This window comes from Mus caroli, unplaced genomic scaffold (genome assembly GCF_978045245.1).
Source record: "Mus caroli unplaced genomic scaffold, Mus_caroli_1 scaffold_19, whole genome shotgun sequence".
Taxonomy (NCBI): domain Eukaryota; kingdom Metazoa; phylum Chordata; class Mammalia; order Rodentia; family Muridae; genus Mus; species Mus caroli.
In genome coordinates this window covers 58,224,321-58,230,069 of record NW_028227274.1, presented here as the reverse complement: position 1 = coordinate 58,230,069, position 5,749 = coordinate 58,224,321, and the positions used below count along the sequence as shown (strand labels likewise).

Below are 5,749 nucleotides of genomic sequence, written 5' to 3'. Positions count from 1 at the left end.
GTTTCTCTGTATAGCCCTGGAAGTCCTCAATCTCACTCTGTAGACCAGGCTGGCCTGGAACTCAGAGATCTACCTGCCTCTTCCATAATTCTTTTTCATGTGGATTGCATTCTAGTGTTCTCTAAATATTATCAGCAAGCATTATCTGCTTGTTCTTTGCTTTTATTTCTTTCTCTTTTTTTCTTTGAGACAATGTTTTTCTGTGTAGCCATGGCTGTCCTGGAACTCACTCTGTAGAACAGGCTGGTCTCAAATTCAGAAATCCACCTGCCTCTGCCTCCCAAATGCTGGGATTAAAGGTGTGCGCCACCACTGCCTGGCACTTTGTTTTGTTTATTGAAAGGGGCAGGGGTTGTCTGGTGATTCTCATTAGCTATCTTTTTTGGCAACTCTGTATCACCCTTCATAGAAAAAAATGCTTTGGAGCAATTGGTGTTTGTGTATGGCATAGCTATAGAAAGCAACTGAACCACCAGCATAATTTCTATATTCTTTTAAGATTTGATTGTTTTTCCTTTTTAATGTTAATATGTTAATAATATGTAAGTAACCAAACCTTCAGTGGGATCCTGTTTGGTGGAAAATATTTGTGGCAGGTATTTGTGGTTGAACTAGGTCATGCAAATGGAGCCCAAATGATGAGATTATAGGAAGAAGAGACAGGAATTCATCCTCTGCACACACACTGCCGAAGACCAAGTGAAGACATCACCAGGGAGGTTGCTTTCACTGAGGATTTAGCCACATTGGTACCTGGATTTCAATCATTAGTCATTAGAAGTGTGAGAACAAATTCTATTCTTCAACCTAGTCCACAGGTTTATATCTGCTCAAACTCTTTCAGAAAAGAAATTTCCCTTTTTCTGTGTTTCCCTTTCTGTGCTGTTTATTAGTACTTCATTTCAAGGAAGATAAGATACAGACTAGGGAATTGGCAATGAGACAATCAGCACTTTACAGTAATACTAAGGAAGCTATGATGGGTTCTTGGGATGTCAAGGAGCAACACATGTCTTTTTTTCAGAAAGAATTTATTAAATGACTTTTTGTATTCATGTGGAATAGAGCAGCCCTTTACTGTCACAGCATTCAAAACACCAATCATTATAAAGCAGAGAAATTTCATCATCTTCCCTAGTTCTGGCATAGAATTAGAAAGCTTGGTTAGTATTTTTTCAAGGATTCTGACTAGATGATAGGATTTTTGTGAAATTCTTAGTCCTTTTGAGGCTACTGTGATTTCCCTTTCCCTTTTTAATTTAATTACATATTTAAAATGTTTCTTAATTTGCTCTTATTGTATGAATGTTTGCCTTACATGTATGTCCCTGTGCCACATAAATGTGTGCCTGGTCCCTGTGGAGGTGAGGAGATGCGATCAGATCCCCTGAGAGAGGAGTTGCAGGTAACTGTGAGCTACTGTATGGGTTCTGGCAATTAAATCCTGGTCCTTTGCAAGAGTAGCCAGTATTCTTAACCAATGGGACATCTCTCTTAACCTTGAAGACATCCCTGTACATGCTCACCCCTTTTTGCCTTTTTCTGGAGTTCTAGGGAATGAAATTGAGGCCTTATGACCACGAGGCAGGTATTATACCATGAGCTATTGACCTAAATCTTCCTTCTTTTTTTTAAATGAAAAAACATTTTGCATGTGCATTTCCATGTGTGATATCAGGGATCAACATGACATTGCATGTATGCAGAGATCAGAGGAAGAGCTTGCCTGTTGGCTTCTATCTTCCACTTGCTTGAGTCAGGGCCTCTTATTTACTGCTGCATGTGGCAGGATAGCTGGCCCCATGATCTTCCAAAATTTTTCTCATTCTGCCTCCCATCTCCACATAGAAGTGCATGGATTACAGATGCTTAGCTGGCTTTATGTGGGTTTGGGGAATCTGAACTGAGGTCTTCAGACTTGCAAGGTCTACTTTATCTACAGAGCCATCTCTCTAGCCCAGTTATGGTTTCTTCTTTAATATGTCTATCAAGAAAATCTACAGTATCAAGTTTAAAATTATACAGGTCATTATCAAGAAGGCACAGCATTATCTTGAGGCAGGTAGTGTCACTCCATCTACAGATAAAAAAAAACAACGAAAAACAAAACAACAACAACAACAAGCAACAACTACTGGAAGTTATGAAAGAATGGAAATATGCTGCTGCTTAGCCCCTCTCTCCATATACACAGTTGAGGATTTCCAGCTAGGGAATGGTGCCATCCACAATGGAAAGGTTTCCTACCTCAATTAACACAAACAAAATAATTTCCCAAATGCAAGCCTCCAGGCTCATCTTTCATATATCTCTAGAGTCTGTCGAGTTGACACTACTAAACACCTCAATGCTAACCCTGAACTCAGATGTTGATTTATATTAAACAAATTTAAATATAATTAAAATTATTGATCTGAAGTTTACTCAAAGTGAGGGGATAGATTTTACCTATCAGTTTATTTATACATATCTGATCCCCTTGCTCTAGCTAATGTGGATATATAATCACTAAATATGGATAAAGCCTGAATAACCTGGATAAACCCAGTATATCGTTTTACAGTATCAGTGTCCTGTTTTTCTGTTTATTGATTCTAATTTTTTGAAAGACACAGGACTTCAGCTTAATTAGAAAGCAACTAGTTTTTAAAACATATTTCCTTAAGAAGAGTTCTAGTTTCCTCAGTCACCATGTCAAGGAAATAAAATTTCAGGTAAAATATTTCTCTAAGATAATAATTTTTAGTAACTAAGTACCCATTAGCCAAACAGAACTCCTGAATATATCTTGAGAGCCATTCTTGTATTGATTCTTCATCTGTAGGTTTGAACACGGCAGGAGATTTTTTTCATGGCCTCCTCCTTCAGATCCACCTCTATTTTCCAGGCCCTAGCCAAACTCTACAAAGGTGATTCATCTACTCCAAACACAATGGGGTAGAACTTCATGTTTTTTTCAGAGTCCTCAAATGACTGTCCAAGAGAAAGATCAGTGAAGCGATGATAGTAGCACATTAGCAAAGCCGTCCAGCATCTGCTTCCAAGATTGCTGCTTCGTTTCAATGACTGAATCTGTGATATTGGGTAAGGAGAGCATAAAATTGTGTCTCTTGTAGACAGGGAGATCACTTATCAGCTTGTCCATCAGGATGGGGAAGTCATAGTGACAAACATTTTTGTTAGAGATCAGGAAGATCGGTGGCTCGGCAATGCCATTCTCCTTAAAGGTGTTCACACAGTTAAGACGAATGTCCTGCAGGACCTTTTCTCTGTCAAAGGTTTGAGGTTTGAAATCCTCTTCATTTTTTAAGTCGGCGTCTACCTTTGTTCTCACAAAGTAGAATTCCTTCTTCATCATGCTAATTGCTTTGGCGAGGTCTATATCATTTTTCTTGAGGCGTGTGGCCGAAATAATAATGAAGAAGTCATACTCATAGAACTTCATTTTCTCCATGTAAGTGTTTGGTGGGAACTTTGTGCTTCCAATCCCAGGCAGGTCCCAAAAAACCACATTGGGCATATTGGGGTGTTTGTATGGATGTCTCTCCATGGTTTCTTCTACCACCCCAGTTTTAGCTGCACCTTCCTCTTCATGCCCAATGCCTCTCAGGGTGTTCATAAAACTGGACTTCCCTGATCCAGTCTCCCCAGTTACAGCCACATTGACCAGGGAACTATCGATTTCTTTTAATGCATCACAGATTGCAGAGATTGCCCCCTGAAAGTTCCCTTTTTTCATGTTTAATTCATTCGAAGTGGTGATTTCCTGAGAAATGATTATTAATTTCTTTAATTTCTTCAAAAATTCAACAAAAGTGGAGACCAAAAATTGGCACATATTCTCAAGTAAAGAGAACAGCTGACCCATGACTTCAAAAAGCCACTGGAAGAAAGAAAGGAGAAAAAAGAGGGTGTGCATGGATTTTCAGATTTACGTTTTAGCAAATTTCTAGCACATTGCTACATACACCATTCTTTGTGGTTGTAATTATGTATTCAATCTCCTTGGTGTTCATTTTACACAATTGGGACTTTGACTAACATTATCCAATTTCACTCTTCCCACAGCCTGGCAGACTCCCACCCTCCTTTTCACTTCTATGAGGTTGGCTACTCTAGGTTTCACCTATGAGTGACAGAGTAGGGTCATTCTTTCTGTAGGTAGCTGAGACCATCACATGAGACTTCAATGGTTTATTCTCCACTGTCTGTTAACAAGTCCATTTTACCTTTAAGCCTCCTCTGTGCCTCTGTTAAATGTAGACCACAACAGCAGAGGCCCCTCCCCTTCCAGCTTCCAGTGTAATTCAGCTGTATCTGGTCATAGGCTCCCTGTTGCCTTGCTTGGGCTGCATGTCTGTAACTGTGTCCATCATTCTCTATAATCTAAGCTATTTGGCCTTTGTGAACTGTTCAGCTCTTATGGTATTTTAAAGGAAGATACTTCCTTACCCTTCTTATTCCTTCTGCTTAGACCTGGTAACAGCCCCTTATACTTTCTGGCTTCTGGTTGTCACACACAGTTCCTTATTTATCTGCTCAGGCTATTTAACATTCTGAATTTGCTGTTTTACTGAAGTTTCTTCATTTGAACATTTATTAATGGATCCAGTCTGATCTGTAATATGCAACACTTTCCCAATAGAATTGGATTGAAGGCCAATGGCCAAGCCTCTCTGTGAGGTGTAATAGGACCAAACTTTGTAAAATGTAATGCATATTTATATGGGGTTTAATGTCTGCCTGTTCAGAAACCAAAGCCACAAATATATCTTTGGTTTCCTTTGAAGATACCTAGCTTTCCTGAATAACAATATCCAAGCAAGATAAAGTACTGTAAGGGGCATCACCCATGATGGTGGATGCTTGGTTCACAGATGGCACAACCAGGGTACCTGCAGCATTACAAATGAACACAGGCAACATATGCAGGAGTCAGGAAAAAGAGTAGTCAAGGCTGAGTTGATTTAGATAATACTAACTCCTGAAACTTGGATTTGACAATCTGTATTGACACTTGGGTTATATCCAGAGGTTTGACTTTATGAATTTCCCAGTGGGAAATATATATATAAAGAAAAACAAAAACAAAACCCCAAAAAAATTGGACACAGGAAGCTAACATGAGATGGTAAGTCAGTAAAGCCATTGGCATTCCTGAAAAAGGTTTGTGCCTCCTGGATGCTGTGCAGTCATGTAATGTCAGCCTCCATGTACGGATGCTAGGAAAGAACAAGTGCAAGTGTCAGTCTGTTCCTCATTAAAAAGGGCAGGCACCTTCATGGACAGATGCTTTCACTCAGCTCCCTCAAGCCACCCTTTCCTTTATTGTCAGCTAAAATGTTATTGTGACAGCTGAGGATTTCTAGAGGCAGTTCTGTCCATCACTTTCTTTTTTTTTTTTTTTTTTTTTTTGGTTTTTCGAGACAGGGTTTCTCTGTGCAGCCCTGGCTGTCCTGGAACTCACTTTGTAGACCAGGCTGGCCTCGAACTCAGAAATCCGCCTGCCTCTGCCTCCCGAGTGCTGGGATTAAAGGCGTGCCCCACCACGCCCGGCTTGTCCATCACTTTCAAGTGAGCATGTTCAGGGAATTTAATCCTAAAATGCTTATGCCTGAAAGTTCACACACCTCTATGTGAAGATGTATGGACCCCCCTAAATCAAATTCCCATGCTTCCTATGTTGGGGAGTGAGTTAGAGCTTTACTTGGGAAATGACTACTGTACCAGCTTTGCCTGATTTAGCTAC

The 5,749-nt window shown here is 39.9% G+C and overlaps 1 pseudogene; it reads right to left on the bottom strand.

Moving 5' to 3' along the window:
- Positions 1–2,639: 2,639 nt before the first annotated feature.
- On the bottom strand, positions 2,640–3,916 carry LOC110284995 (interferon-inducible GTPase 1-like; annotated as a pseudogene).
- Between the last annotated feature and the right edge of the window lie 1,833 nt (positions 3,917–5,749).